This window comes from Musca domestica, unplaced genomic scaffold, assembly GCF_030504385.1.
Source record: "Musca domestica strain aabys unplaced genomic scaffold, Musca_domestica.polishedcontigs.V.1.1 66, whole genome shotgun sequence".
Classification (NCBI taxonomy): domain Eukaryota; kingdom Metazoa; phylum Arthropoda; class Insecta; order Diptera; family Muscidae; genus Musca; species Musca domestica.
Window position 1 is genome coordinate 135907 of NW_026712376.1, and position 17221 is coordinate 153127.

Here is a 17221-nt window from a genome sequence, read left to right on the forward strand (position 1 = left end):
ACGAAGATCATCAAAAGGAACTATGGGACTACTCCGTTTCCTTCTGCATGTTACAAGCAAATGCACAAAGACATAATTACCTGTACCACAGTGAGGCGCAGTGTATAGCAATTAAAAAAAAAAAAACAAATAACATGATTCCGCAATCAAAAAATTATACAAAAGCCAGCGTTAGCAGAGCACTGTAAGAATAGTAACCACCTGCCAAACTTCAAACAAGTGAAAGTACTTCAACTAGGAGACTTCCTTTAGAAATTCTACAAGCACATCCAAAGCTGCAGAGACAATGCAACATACTGCTACAAACATTTAACACAAGCGCATACTTTTAGGTTTAGTTAGTACATAATTTGGATATTGCTTGCAAGTTAATACGGTTTTAATTTAATTGTTGTGTGTTAGTTACATTAAAAATAGGTTCTTGTGTAATTTAATTCTTATTATATTCCCTTAGCAATTTTAAACTAACTTTCTTTTGTCGAATTTGTGCTTATTCAGTAATTTTTAAACAAATATATGGTCGAAATAGTCTCAAAGACAAATTCATAGAAGCAATAAATTGGTTCGTGTGTGTGTGACAGGGCTGTGCTTCTTGAGATTCCCGTAAAGTACTAAGTATTGTACCATTGGACTTGATCGCCCATTATAAATACATTTTATTAACCATAAGGTTTGATTGAAACCTTCATAATATGGTTAAAAATATTAAAAAATATTGGCCTTCAATGGAGGAGACATCAGAAGGTCCGATGTTGTCGATTGTCGCACCACGAATATTTTCTTGAGTTTCTCAATGTCCTAAGTTTATAGTAAAATGGGGAACAATTTCGCATTTTACGAGAAGAAGATATAAATATTGTGATATAAAGGATTTGGGCATGCACATCACACACTACCTTACACACTCTAAACAATTTATATTTTTTACCCTACGACACTAGGTGAGGTATTATAAGATTGATTGGGTCAAAAATTATGTAACAACTCGAAATATAGATTTCCCACATAGAAAAGTGTACATGGAACTTCCTATCTCGCCGAGCTGAGTTGATCTAACTATGTATGTCCGTCCGTCGGTCCATGACATAGAAGAAGAGACACCACATAGTGGTAAGGGTATTATGTCTTTGTTCATTTGTTAGTAACATAAAAAAGTGAACGAGTAGACCCATAGTTCCTTTTGGTGATCAGAATTGAATCACATTTTGAGTCGATTTGTGCATGTCCGTCAGTCTGTCCATCCGTCCGTCTGTCCGTCCGTCCATCTGTCTGTCTGTCCGCGTATGTATTTTTTGTATACAAAATGCAGGTCGCATTTATTATTCGATCGAGATGAAATTTTCTAAATAACATCTGTTTGGCTCAAGGACGAACTCTATTGAAATTGGTGAAGATCGGTCCAAATTAAAATATAGCTCCCATATATATCTTCATCCGATTTTAGGTTTTTTGGAATTTTAAATTCAAGAGAATACAAAATGTTATCTTCTAACCACACATTGGTTGGGAAAGTGGCCTTAGGGTACACTAATGTGGGAACTATACTTAAATAAATGCCTATGTGGACAATTATCTTGAAGATGATTCTATACCCCAGAGTAGCCTAAATAAAATTTTTAGCCAAATCAATTGATGAATGTCGTTAAGAACAAGATGGCCCCTACTCCGAAAATTGAAAATTTTATGAGAAGAGATTTTCTACCATCGTTAGAAACAAAAATGCCAAATAAAGGCCTAAAAAATGAAAAAAAAAAAAAAATGTCCAAGACCCCCAAATCATGTGGTGGTTATATTAACATGATAATTTTTTGCAAGGATGGCTTCTTCTCAAATTACCAATATTAACCGAAATTAGTATGACAAATATGGTTAAAATATACTTGAAATCGGGTTGTACCATTATCCGGGGGTTATGACCCATATCATGGCCTACAAAAGCGATTTAAGGTATCTTGAAAGCTTAGGAAAAGTTTCTGGAAGGATATAAATCCTTTTTTACTAAATGTCCAATTCGCTCTACTATTTTGCACCCTTTATATTCGGTATTTCATTGATTGCAGTCCCAATGAATTGCATTTTGAGTTCTCATTGGACGGATTATTGTCATATGAAAGAAATAGGTTTACGTAAGTCACTCATTCCATTTTTAATATTATTCATTCACAATTCAAACCAATAACCAGTAAAGAAAGTCTTAAAGTCGGGCGGGGCCAACTTTATGATACCCTACACCATTTTGCTAATTTAGTAGAGCTCCACATAACAATTAAAAGTTTTTATGGGAGAATTCAATCATACACGCTATGATTATAATTATAATTTAAAGTTCAAAGGACTAAATATGCCGAAGCATTTGTATCTTTTAAATTCGGAATTGTATTGCCCATTTGGTGCACAATTAATTTGAAATAGGATAAAGATATATGTGAGAGCTATATCCAAATCGGAACCGATCTCGATAAAATTTGGCAAATATATTTCTGAGTTGTATTTGATATATTTCCCTGAATATCTTTGTTACGGAGTGTATATTACGGCTGTGGGTAACAAATATGACAAATCGGATGAACAGTATATATGGGAGCTATAGCTATATCTGAACCGATCTTCACCAAATTTGACATACTAGCTTCTAGACTCAATTCGGTCGTAAGTGCCAAATTTCGTTCAATTTCGACAAATATTAGACGTTTGGAGCACAATAAAAGTTAAATCGGACGAAGTTGTATATGCGAGCTATATCCAAATCTGAACCGATCTCGATAAAATTTAGCAAATGTATTTCTGAGCTGTATTTGATATACTTCCCCAAATATTGTTGTTACAGAGTGCATATTACGGCTGCGGAGGACAAAAATAACAAATCAGATGAACCGATTTCGATCAAATTTGGCGTACATATTTTCAGGCCAAATTTGGTTGTATGTTCAAAATTCCATACTATTCGGGCTGATATTACACGTTTGGTGCACAATGAAAGGCAAATCGGACGAAGATATATATGGGAGCTATATCTAAATTTTGACCGATTATTTCCAGTTTCAATAGGGTTCGTCCTTGCGCCAAACAAATGATCTGTGAAAAATTTCATCTGGATCGGGCAATAAATGCGACCTGTACTTTGTTTACAAAAATACATGGACAGACGGACGGACAGACGGACGGACGGACATGCATAAATCGACTCAGAATGTGATTCTATGCAGATCGTCAAAAGGAACTATAGGTCTATCTCGTTTCCTTTTGCCTGTTGCAAACAAAGACATAATTCCCTGACCACTTTGTGGTGTAGGGTATAACAAGTAAGCAAAGGCTACAGTCGAGCGGGGCCGACCGTTGAATACCCTACAACACTATAATAAATGATACAGTTTATATAGGCGAGATACTCGAAAGAATTCCACAAAATATTGTGACAAATAATAAAAGAAAACCATCAGGTTTCGTTCTCTAATTTTCGAATAATAGCAACTTAAACTAATTTGCTAATTTCCAATTTATTGGTAGATGTTGCACGTAAATGGTCTTCCTAGATCTGGAACCGATATTTCCCAAAGACCTATAACCTCTCAGAAGTGGCAAAAGATTTTCATTTATTATTGGTTTTTGACTGAAATGCATCTATATGAGATACAGATATTTGACTATATTCTTCAACGAAGTCAGCGTTAACGAAATAGTCAGAAGTGTGTCTTTCCTGTATTTGTGAATTCTCCAAAAAGTCACTGGAATGGACATTTTCGTATTTAGTCTACAAAAGTTGGCAAACTATTTCACACATTGAATATTTTTGGATGGCCATCCAAAACTATTTGGCTTTTGCAATGTCCGGTAACCTCCATTCAAATGCGCGTGAGGATCGGGCGATAATTACGACTTGCTGACAATTTTGCATTTTTTTTTGTCCATTTCAACCCCTAAATATATGGAGATTATCTCCAAAAAGAGTAGGCATCTATTCTGATCCTCATCTTATCCCCATGCAAAATTTCGTAAGGATCGGGCCATAAATGCGATCTGTATATGATATCCTGATATCCTAACTACTTAGTTTTGTTAGCTGTAGAAATATTACCAAATGTTTAATTCAAAATGAAGATATGCCAAAAATATGACAAAATTGAAAAAATATTACAAAATCAGCCGTTCTCGACATATAAGAGATCTTTCAAGCATATCTTCTTTGATAGACATATATATCGCACATATTTTGCTATATATACGATTTGATGGATGTTAACATCAATGTAAAGATCAGAAGTAACATTGTCATGGCTTTGTGATTTTGCCGGGATTTAAAATATTCGCGGTTTAATGAAAAATTTTGAATTTTTCCAACAGAAAAGATATGGTCTACTTTACCCGTTAAATATTATCCGATGACCACCCAAATTGGTAGGCTTCTTCCCCGCCCTAAACTCTAGCTACATGCGAAATTACGTGTCGACTGGCCTATATTTGCGTCCTGTATAGCTACTGCAAAATCCGACATTTTTCCAGTATTGGGTCCATTTCAACCCCTAAACATTTGGCGATCATCTCCAAAAGAAATAGGGTTCTATTCTGACCCTAGCCCCACCTCCATTCTAAATTTCGTGAAGATCGGAACATAATTGCGACCTGTAGAGTGATTACAAATTAACATGGACAGACGGACAGACGGACGGACGGACATACATAGCTAGATCGACTCAGCTCGGTGAGATAGGAAGATCTATATATACTTTCCTATGTGGGAAATCAATATTTCGTGGTGTTACATAATTTTTGGCCCAATCAAACTTATAATACCCCCAACACATAGTGTTGTAGGGTATAAAAATCACACCAGAAAATATTTTTTTTCTTTCACATTTTTATACCCTACAACACTATGTGTTGGGGTTATTATAAGTTTGATTGGACCAAAAATTATGTAACACTACGAAATATTGATTTCCCACATAAGAAAGTATATATGGATCTTCTTATCTCGCCGAGCTGAGTCGATCTAGCTATGTATGTCCGTCCGTCCGTCTGTCCGTCTGTTCATGTTAATTTGTAATCACTCTACAGGTCGCAATTATGGCCCGATCTTCACGAAATTTAAAATGTAGGTGTGGTTAAGGTCAGAATAGAACCCTATTTCTTTTGGAGATGATCGCATAATATTTAGGGGTTGAAATGGACCAAAAACTGAAAAACTTTCTGATTTTGCAGTTGCTCTTCAGGTCACAATTATTGATCAATCGAAACGAAAGTTAGCATGGGGCTAGAGCTTTGGACTGGGCAGAAACCTTCCAATTTTTATGGTCATCGGGTAATATTTAGTGGTTGAAATAGAAATAGCATTTGTGATAAATAAAAGTCAAGTTTTCCATTAAACCGCTAATATTTTTAATGCCGGCGAAATCACATAGTAAAAATATCGGATATATGCCATAAATATACAATGTATATATACAAAGGAAGGGGATGTTAGCTAGAATGCTTATATCTCAAGAATAGCTGGACCGAAGAAATATATATATACAGATTGCAATTATCGCCCGATCCTCAGGAATATTTTCACAAGGGTAGGGTTAGGCCCAGAAGGGCTAGGCCTATTATTTTCAAAACTGTCCGCAATATATTAAGGGGTTGAAAGGGACCAACAACTAAAAATGTTCCTGATTTTGCAGCCGTTATAAAGGTTAAAAATTTAAACCACACGACACGAAATCTCGCACAAAGTTTACGACAACGGTTAGGATGGACAACTACTTTTGTGTGAAAAATACCAACATTACTTACAGGTGATATCCGAAATACACAAAAGGCGAACTTCTGGCCTTTTTAATGCTTATTTCGTTGACGAATATAGCCAAATATCGTAGACAAGCAAATCGTATATATATGAGTCTAAATTTTAAGATACACTGTGGCCTCTTGCTTTTGGAGGTGATCACAAAATATTTAGGGGTTCAAATAAACCAAAAACAGAAAAAATTTCCTGATCATACAATTGAAGCCGATCCACACGCCTGAGAAGAGAGTTAAGGACAGTCAAGGAGTCTAGCATTTTGTATTACGATTGGATTATATTTAGCTGTAAAATGGACCACAACAGCTACCTGCACGACGGAGTGCGTAAATATTGATCAAATATCCCTGATCAAAAAACTAAGGGTAATATCTGGGCAGTTCTCCAAAAACGAAATCTTCCAAAAATGGATTTGGACATATGGGGGCCTCTAACATATGGTAGTGTTGTAGGGTATCACATGGTCGGCCCCGCATGACTATAGCCTTTGCTTACTTGTTATTGGTATATTTTACCGCGATTTTTTGTCAGGGTACCATTCCAAAATTGTATGAATTGTCAAAATCCGTCAAGCCGTTTCTTAGTTATAAGCGTAGTACCTACCTGTGAAAATAATTATTTTGTTTGAAATCGTTTGAATCTATATCTATAAAAGAGAAAATGTTTGTACGTTTGTTTGTTTGTAATTTATGGACTCGAAAACTGCTGAACAGATTTTCCTGAAAATTTCCAAGTATACTACAGCATTGCCTGAAAGTAACATAGGCCATATATAACTGGAGATATATCATCAGAATCGGAGGTAACTCCCAAACATTAGGATTTTATATACACATATCTATTAATCGCTTACAGATAAATTTTCCAAATTTGGAATAAATGACAGGATTTGATTAGAAAATATATTTGCCATTTTATATGAAAATCGGTTCAGATTTGGATATAGCTCTCGTATATATTTTCGCCCAATTTCATGTATTTGATGCAAACACGATACGTATATCCGATTCCAATTAAATTAGGCATGAGTGACCTAATTTGGTACAAAAATATATTTGCCAAATTATATTGAAATCGGTTGAGGTTTGGGAACATCTCCCATATATATTTTTCGGCCGATCTCATGAATGTTATGCACCAAGCACCATGTGTTCGAATGAAATTCAGAATGTGTGGCGGAATTTGGATACAAAAATAAATTTGACAAATTAATTAGAAATCGGTTAAAATTTGGATATATTGTCCTTTGAACTTTAAATTACAATTATAATCATAGCGTGTATGATTGAATTCTCCCATAAAATCTTTTAATTGTTATGTGGGGCTCTACAAAATTAGCAAAGTGGTGTAGGGTATCATAAAGTCGGCCCCGCCCGACTCCAGGACTTTCTTTACTGGTTTTTATACCCTACACCACAAGGTGGTCAGGGTATTATGTCTTTGTGCATTTGTTTGTAACAGGCAAAAGGAAACGAGATAGACCCATAGTCCCTTTTGATGATCTGCATAGAATCACTTTCTGAGTTGATTTGTGCATGTCAGTCCGTCCATCCGTCTGTCCGTGTGTTCTTGTGAACAAAATGCAGGTCGCATTTATTATTATATTAGATGAAATTTTCCAAACAACATTTGTTTGATCCAAGGACGAACTCTATTGAAATTGGAGATAATCGGTAAACAATTAGATATAGCTCCCATATATATCTTCGTCCGATTTGCCTTTTATTGTGCACCAAACGTGTAATATCAGCCCGAATAGTATGGAATTTTGCACATACAACCAAATTAGGCCTGGAAATATAATAGAAATATGTATGCCAAATTTGATCGAAATCGGTTCAGATATAGCTATAGCTCCCATATATATTGTTCATCCGATTTGTTATTTTTTCCTCCGCAGCCATAATATGCACACTGTAACAACAATATTTGGGGAAATATATCAAATGCAGCTCAGAAATACCTTTGCTAAATTTTATCGAGATCGCTTCAGATTTGGATATAACTCCCATATAAAACTTCGTCGATTTACCTTTTATTGTACATCAAACGTCTAAAATTTGCCCAAATTAGATGGAATTTGGCACATACGACCTAGTTGAGTCTAGAAGGTAGTATGCCAAATATGGTGATCGGTTTAGATATAGCTATAGCTCCCATATATAGTGTTCATCCGATTTGTTGTATTTGTTACCCACAGCCGTAATATGCACTCCGTAACAACGATGTTCAGAGAACATAGATAAAAAAGTTAAGAAACATTCTCTTGTAATCGTTTGACTTAATTTTTGAACAGTCTAAAAATAATAATATTTGAAAAAGAAACCATATGTAAGCAATTCAGCGGCCTTGTAGCTCTGCGGCAGCGCAGATGGTAATCTATTTTTAGCGATTAAAAATTCCAAGCGGCCATAAAATCTATTTGTGTGCACTGATAATAAAGGATCAATAAAGTCCACACATACAGATAGATATGCGCTCAGTAGGTAGCAGGCACTTAAGTGTTGGGACACAAGATCCCTCCTAGCGTGCCCTTAGAATAGATAAGAAAGATTGTGTGTCTGCGATTAGGTTAAGTCAGAATTAGGTAGCACTTAAGTAAGAAATATTCTTTAATAAAATCAGATTTGAAAATACATTATAACCGGCCGGTTGTGTGTTTTTATTTCTCCGCGAACATAGGTCCTTCGAAAAAAGAAATTGAACTTGCATACAAATAAAAAAGAAATACAGAATACAAAAAAAAAAAGACCTAAGAGCACAATATTAAAAAAAGGCCTAAGGGGCACAACATTAAAAAAAGACCTAAGGGGCACAATATAAAAAAAAGACCTAAGGGGCACAACATAAAAAAGACCTAAGGGGTACAATATTAAAAAAAAAAGACCTAAGGGGCACAACATTAAAAAAAAAGACCTAAGGGGCACAACATTAAAAAAAAAGACCTAAGGGGCACAACATTAAAAAAAAAAAGACCTAAGGGGCAAAATAAAATAACAATTAAAAAATATATAAAAGCAAAATGACGTCAAGAGTTATTTTATTTAAGACTCAAGGTCAAATCCTTAAAGAAATAATAGGGATTTGGGAGAAAGTGCAAGCCCGTATGGTACAGAAAGTCGCTATAGAGGATACCTTGCGTTCCATGGAGAATTAAAGGGGAAGAAGCAAGAGTGAATCACGAGAAGCTGGCAATTCATGGTGAAAACAATGATTCATATCACCAAGATAAGGTATGGGAGCAGATCCAGGACTATTTTGGAAAGGCCAAAACGGCAATAGAAAATCTAAAAGAGGAGCGAGAGAAAGAAGAACCCGGTATGCAAGCAGAAGGCTTGGCTGCTTCACAACAAGGGGCAGAGATGAAAGTAGAGGAAGTAAGGGCGTTACAAGAAGAGATGCAGAAACAGTTGCAACAAGCTGTGCAGAAGAGCATGCAGCAGAGCATGGAAGAGCAAGTAAAAAATACAATCCAACAAGTGCAAACGGCGTTGCAGGAAGAAATGCAGAAAACAATACAGGAGCAGATACAAAAGATAAACTTTTTATATGAAAATATGAATGTTAGCACAAAAGTGCAAGAGAACGCAACACTTGCTAAACAATCTCTTGGTCAAGCTGAAACAAACCGAAAGAGCGCAACTCTATTCCAATTTAGGAAAAAGATTAACAAGCTGTCTGACACAATTGAAGGTGAGTTAACCGGTGTTACAAAATACGCTCTGGAGTACCTAAAGACTTCATGGGAATAACAGTTTGATGAGATTAGGTCGCTACATCTTGAACTCTCAACTGTGCTCGGCATGGAAGATATAGACATTGAATTCGAGGAGATCGAAGAAAGGTTTGAAACAAGAATGCAAGACGTTGTAAGAAGAATCGGAGACGTGAAAGATGAGGCGATGAATGTGGAATTAAAACGTATACAAATTCCATGTTTTGGTGGTAAAGTTGAAGAATGGAGCTCCTTTCATGATCTCTTCAAAAAAATGATCGATGGAAACGCGAAGCTGTCAGAGGTGCAAAAACTTTATTACCTCAAGACGAATCTTAAAGGAGAAGCTTTTCGAATTGTGCAACACCTACAAGTAACGGAGGTGAATTATAAAGCTGCCTGGGAATTGCTGGAAAATAGGTATGGTAATCACGAAATTAGTGGATAGGATTTTAGACCAGCCAAATATAAACAGCCAATCAGCGTCGAATATTAGAAATCTGTTGGACAACGTAAACGAGAGCATACATGCTTTGAAGGCAATGGAGGTACAATTGGATCAAGCAGATCCTATTATAGCCAGAACTATTATAAGAAAGCTTGATAAAGATGGTCTGGTACATTACGAACAAACTGTAAAGAAATCTAAGGACATTCAAAAACTTGCGGATATGATGAATTTCCTGGAACAACAATACCAAGCGTTGGAAGCTTCAGCAGGCAGAAAATATTTCAACCCTGGACATCAACATCAGACGAAAGCTACTGGAATAGCGGAAACAAAGCAATGCAAGTTTTGCAAAATAAACTGCCATAATATTGCAGTTTGCAGAAAATTTTCGGCATTAGCCGCGCAGGAAAGATTTGATTGGGCAAAGTCAGCTCAAATTTGTTTCAAATGCCTTAACCACAAAAGAGATAAGAGATGTTTTGCAGAAGCGAAATGCCAGAAGTGTGAAATGAATCACATAACATTAATGCACTTTGAAAAAAGAAACAATACAAAGGAAATGAACACCAATGCAACAGCGGATGTTCTATTAGCAACGGCGCAAGTTCGTATAAAATCATTGCACGGAGAATTTTTAACAGTGAAGGCGTTAATAGATCAAGGATCACAAGTTACATTCATATCGGAAGACGTAGCCCAACTGCTGCAGCTGCCCAGAAAAAAGACTGATGTGAGGTTACAAGATATGGCTTTGGAGATACGACCCAGATTTGTAAGCGATATTAAAATTGATGCAGAAGCACTAGTTCTCCCATCGCTAGCATCAGCCCATCCTGATAGATCGTTCCGCTATGATGTGGATAAATGGAGAAATGTTAACCTGGCAGATCCAAATTTCAACAGAACGGAAAAAAATAGACTTAGTCATTGGAGCCGACCTCTACTCACAGATATTAGAAGAAGGAGTTCGTCATGATGATCAAATTGTGGGTCAAAATACAAAGAGGGGTTGGATTTTGTCGGGAACAATTGTAATGAAACCTGCAGCAACAACAACGAAGTCTGCAGCAACAACAACAATTGAACGATTTTGGGAGATTGAAGAAATAGAAGACGAAGAAACCAGCCTAGAAGACGAATACTGCCTTAAGCTTTATGAAGACACAACACGCATAGATAATTCAGGCAGATTCGTCGTTCGCTTGCCGTTTGCAGAAGACAAGGAGTTAGGAAAATCTTATAAAAGAGCTATGGCAAGGTTTTTAAGCCTGGAGAAAAGGCTTGAAGAGAGTACTTATCTGAGAGAGGAATATAATAAAACAATGAGCGAACTCATATCGATGAAACACATGGTAAAAGTGGAAGAACAGAAAGAAGCAAAGTACTATATGCCGCACCAAGCAGTTGTAAGAGAAACGAGCCTTACCACAAAAGTAAGGGTTGTGGTTGATGCTTCGTCGAAAACGTCAAACGGAAAGGCACTGAATGACATACTTCACGTTGGACCAAAGATGCAAAGGGATATTTTCGATATAATTACCAAGTGGCGATCGTGGAAGTTTGTGATCTCGGCCGATGTGGAGAAAATGTTTAGACAGATAAACATTGCAGAAGAAGATCAGAATTACCAGTATATCCTTTGGAGAAGTTGCAGATCAGATCCGATTCAACCGTACAAGCTGACCACGGTTACGTATGGAACCGCTTCAGCACCATTCTTAGCAGTACGAACGCTGATTGAAATTGGAAAAAGGTGTAAAGATCCAGAAATTGCTAAGAGAATTAAAGAAGACTTTTATATGGATGACCTTCTAACAGGAGCAAATTCGAAAACGGAATGTATGAATGTGCAAAGAAAAATATCGCATCAACTGGAAATGTACGGATTCCATTTAAGAAAATGGATTGCAAACTCACCAGAGGTGTTGAGAGCAGTTAATTGGTCGGAAGATAATGAAGTGCTGCATATTCAAGAGGATGAATGTTTAAAAACGCTTGGGCTGCAATGGAATCCAACCACTGACAGTTTTACGTTCAACATGCAGATAAGCGACGAAGACAAAGTAACAAAACGATTGGCGTTGTCAAACCTGGCAAAATTTTTCGATCCGATGGGCTGGTTAACCCCTATAACGGTAACAGCAAAGCTTTTTATACAACATCTATGGAAACAGCAGTTAGATTGGGATCTTCCTTTAGAAGAAAATTTAAAAGCGGTGTGGAATCAATTTATGAGCAGTCTCAAGAATATTAGAATACCAAGATGGTTTGAAATTTCAGCAGCTAGCACAGTACAACTACACGGATTTGCAGATGCGTCCGAAAAAGCTTATGCAGCCGTTGTGTACCTCAAGGTGGATGCAAAGATAACGATGGTGGCTGCGAAAACCAAAGTAAATCCAATGAAAAATAAGAAGACACTTCCAAAACTGGAACTATGCGCAGCGCATCTCTTGGCAAAACTGTTGCAAAAAATTAGAGGAGTTTTGACAACAACTGCAGTAACCTTTGCCTGGAGTGACTCCATGATAACATTAGCATGGATAAACAACGCAAAAAACAAAAACAAATTCATTAAGAATAGAGTAGTTGATATTTTGGAGCGAATTCCCGAAGCGAAGTGGGGATACGTGAAATCCAAAGAAAACCCAGCAGATTTGGGTTCAAGAGGGATTGCAAACGAAGCATTAATTTACAATGAATTATGGTGGAAGGGACCTGAATGGATAACGAAAGACGAGCAAAATTGGCCAAAATTGGAGCAAAGGCAAGTGATTGTAGCGGCCACAGAATTAACGTCTGTAGAAAAAGACGTCTATGAGAAAATTATGACATATTCATCATTTTTGAAACAAAAGCGAGTAATGGCTTATATTCTTCGCTTCATTAAAAGGCTAAATAGAAGTCGAGCAAAAACCGAGCACTTAACAGCAGAAGAGCTGGAAGAAGCCGAAATTGAAATTATAAAACGACATCAGGAATACGAGTGGCCTGCGGAAATAAAACAATTGAAGAAGGCTGGAGTGGTGGATCATCGTAGCAAAATAGCTTCATTACACCCACAACTAGATCAGTCTGGGGTAATGAGAGTAGGAGAACATCATACGGCACACGCATTTAGAAACCTTACATGGCGGAAATCGTTTAATGGAGAGCGTAATAAGAAGAAAATATTTGATCATAGGAGCTAAGAATAAAATTAAGCTCTGCGTGAGATGTTGTCCTAGGTGTACACGCTACAGAGGAGAAGTCAGAAATCAATTAATGGGAAATTTGCCAGCATGCCGAGTAAACATCAGTCAACCCTTTCAGCTTTGCGGCATTGATTATGCTGGACCTTTACATATTCGATGTTCAAAGACAAGGGGAACGAAATCCATGAAAGGCTACGTTGCGGTTTTTGTTTGCATGGTGACAAAGGCTGTACATCTGGAAGCAGTGAGTGAGCTGACTACAGAAGCTTTTATGGCGGCTCTTAGACGGTTTTTTTGCGAGAAGAGGCAAAGCGAGCGATATCTATTCCGATAATGGAACAAACTTCGTGGGTGCAGCAAGGCAGCTGGAGAAAGACTACGTAGAGGCGATTAAACATAACGTAAAGTTGGCGCCAATTTTGGAGAATCAAAAAATAAAGTGGCATTTTATCCCGCCGGCAGCTCCTCACATTGGAGGAATATGGGAAGCCGCTGTAAAATCCATGAAGTACCATCTGAAACGTATAATGAGAGATACGAAGATCACATATGAGGAGCTCAGCACGGTACTAGCCCAGATTGAGTCTGTTTTGAATTCGAGGCCATTACATGAGCTTGGCAGTGGTGCGGATTATATAGACACGTTGACACCAGGCCATTTCCTTATTGGGCGCCCTTTATTAGAGGCACCAGCAAGGATAGAAGAAGGAAGCCTAGTATGCGCAAATAGGTGGAAACTGCTGCAAAGGATAAAAGACCATTTTTGGAGAAAATGGAAGGAGGAATATTTAACTACGCTACAGGCCCGTATGAAGTGGAAAAGGCGAGATAAAAATATAGAAATGGGTCAAGTGGTAATACTTAAAAACGAAGAGACCCAACCGGCGCATTGGCCTCTGGCGAGAGTGACTGAAGTCCATCCGGGAAAAGATGGAGTAGTAAGAGTGGTGACCCTTAAAACGCAATATGGTGTGTTGAAGAGGCCGGTCAATAAGTTGTGTCCTTTGGAGCATCAAGATGAAGAAGAAGAGGTAAAGCATATGGATAACACACAGGCGGAAACAGCATATATGAATATGACAAGATGTAGGCTAAGAGTAAAGGAGCAACCATCAATGATTTGGACAATCATGTTAAGCCTATTCATGGTAATGGCTACCAAAGCATCATCAGTGCATGAGTTAAACAGCTCAGCCGCAATATATTTGAATCCCATGTCCCAAATTCATATGGTCTCGTCATCTTGGAACATGCTGATATACTTTGAGCTTAAACCATATTTGGAAACATTAGAACTAGCGTCATGCTTACTAAAGAAATCGCAAGAAGTATGCCCGAGACTGCAGATGTTCGAGGATCAGTGTTGGTCCACGATAAACAATATGGAGTATGCTATTAATAAGATAAAGACGAACAATGGACTATTTATGAGAAATGACAAGCGCCAGAAAAGAGGAACTCCATTAAAATTTGTGGGTTCGTTCCAACACTGGGCGTTTGGTGTGATGGACGATGATGACCGAGTAGCAATGGAGAATAACATGGAGAATTTATTAGCCAACCAAAAGGATTTAAAGGAACTGGCAAAGAAGCAGACGTCCATAGTTGATGCCACTGTCAATATCCTTAAAAGAACAACCGAGGAAGTGAATTCACATTTCTCAAAGATAAAAAAGAAGATTGAGAATATAACCGCCACCATGAATGAGAACTACTTCGTATACAGGGAGTCGATAAGATTCTTTATACAGTATTTTTTGCTTACCTGAACAATCAAAAATTGCACGACATCTTGTGCAGCAATGCCCAAAATGCAGGTAGCTTCATTGCATTTATCTGCACAATGAAGCAGGTATCTTTAATTTTACTTACGTGCACAAAAAGTGCAGTTATCTTTAATTTTCTATTCGTGCACAACAAAGCAGCAGCAGCATAACCATCTTTTAGTGTGGGAGAGGAAGCGAGAATATGTTTTTAATGCATGATGTTTTCTTGTGTTGTTATTGTTTTTGCGAATGCAAAAACAAAAACGAAGTGGTAGTTTTTAGTGTCTTTTTTGAGTTTGCAAAAAATTTTCTTGTGGAGATAAATACAACTTTTGTAACCAAATTAAAAAAAAAAATACCAAATTTTCAAGGCAGGAATGTCCAATGTGCAGCTATCGATTGGGCATTTAAATACAATTCAAATAAAGGGATTCAGAAAAAATGGCATAAAAAAAGTTTTTTGGTCTGCAAAGGCCAATGCGCAGCTAATGTTGATGCAGGTAAATAGAAACCACTGTAATAGCCAAACAGATTCATGAGCTTGTGGAGGAATGTGAAGAAGTCCAAAGGGAAGTTATAGATGCTTTGATTGACGTGAACAGCGGTAAATACCTCCCCATTCTCATAACTCCTAAGCAGTTGCAGGAAGAGATAGTAAAGATTCGGGATGCTCTGCCCGAAAAATATGTACTTCCTGGTAAACACACAGGAATGGAATTAAAAGAAGTGCTATATTTGATGACGGGTCATGGAACATTTGTGGGGTCGCAGCTGGTAATAGATATAAAAATACCACTATTCAATCGACAATCATCCCAGTTCTACAGGGTTATTCCCATACCGTTTCAAGAGGGTGGTACGGTGATGATAGCTCGGGTTAAAGCACCATACATTGTTTCCATTTCTTGACACAGGCTATGCTGAACGAGTGCAAAGAAACTCTGGGTAAAGAAATCATGTGTGAAGGCAATTTTCCTTGGAGAGATGCGTCAACGAATCAATGCGAATTGGCGCCCTTTAGACCTCACATAGATATAAACTGCGTTTACGATGAAACTGAACGAATGCCTTATTGGATGCCACTACAAATGCAAGGAAATTGGTTGTTCAAGACGTTCTCAAATAACACTGCACATCTGAAATGTTCCCATAAGAAACAAACGATAATGGAACTTCCGCAGCAAGGGATTTTCTCGTTGGAGGCGGATTGTACAGCGAGAATCGGTCAAGTGACGTTGGTAGCTGCTCATAGAGTACGGAATGAGGTAACAGCACAATTTCATTCCTTTCTTTTGAAGGACGTAAGCGAGGCTGATAAGGAAACTATCAAACCTATCGGAGATCTACTGATTAATCATGATAAAGCAATCAATCAATTGAAGGAGTGTGTGGACAAATTAAGAAACGAAAACGTGGAGTTAGGAGAACTGAATTTCCACCACATGTCGGGGCATACATCGTTAATTTTAGTATCTATAGTTATAGTAATACTTATAATTTTATTAATAAGAAAAATAATGATAATCAGAAGAATAGCTGCAATACAATTCCCACGGCCTGTAAATGTTTAACATGCATTTTGCCGCCCGGGAGAATGTTCAGAGAACATAGATAAAAGGTTAAGAAACATTCTCTTGTAATCGTTTGACTTAATTTTTGAACAGTCTAAAAATAATAATATTAGAAAAAGAAACCATATGTAAGCAATTCAGCGGCCTTGTAGCTCTGCGGCAGCGCAGATGGTAATCTATTTTTAACGATTAGAAATTCCAAGCGGCCATAAAATCTATTTGTGTGCACTGATAATAAAGGATCAATAAAGTCCACACATACAGATAGATATGCGCTCAGTAGGTATCATGCACTTAAGTGTTGGGACACAAGATCCCTCCTAGCGTGCCCTTAGAATAGATAAGAAAGATTGTGTGTCTGCGATTAGGTTAAGTCAGAATAGTTTAGGTAGCACTTAAGTAAGAATTATTCTTTAATAAAATCAGATTTGAAAATACATTATAACCGGCCGGTTGTGTGTTTTTATTTCTCCGCGAACAAACGATATTCAGGGAAATATATCAAATACAGCTCAGAAATATGTTTCCCAAATTTTATCGAGATCGGTTGAGATTTGGATATAGCTCCCATATATATCTTTATCTGATTTCAAATTAATTTTGCACCAAATGGGCAATACAAGTACGAATTTAAAAGATACAGATGCTTCGGCATATTTAGTACTTTGAATTTTAAATTATAACTAGCTGGCCCGGTCCGCGTTGCCGGCCCGTACTTTTAGTCTTTAAAGCATAATAAATC

At 37.3% G+C, this 17221-nt stretch overlaps 1 long non-coding RNA gene across 1 annotated transcript; it reads left to right on the forward strand.

Moving 5' to 3' along the window:
- The first annotated feature begins 15664 nt into the window (after nucleotides 1-15664).
- Nucleotides 15665-16916, forward strand: LOC131805937 (uncharacterized). Its single transcript, XR_009343902.1, has 2 exons — nucleotides 15665-15769; nucleotides 15823-16916. It is a non-coding gene; the product is annotated as an uncharacterized LOC131805937 (long non-coding RNA).
- The last annotated feature ends 305 nt before the right edge of the window (nucleotides 16917-17221 follow it).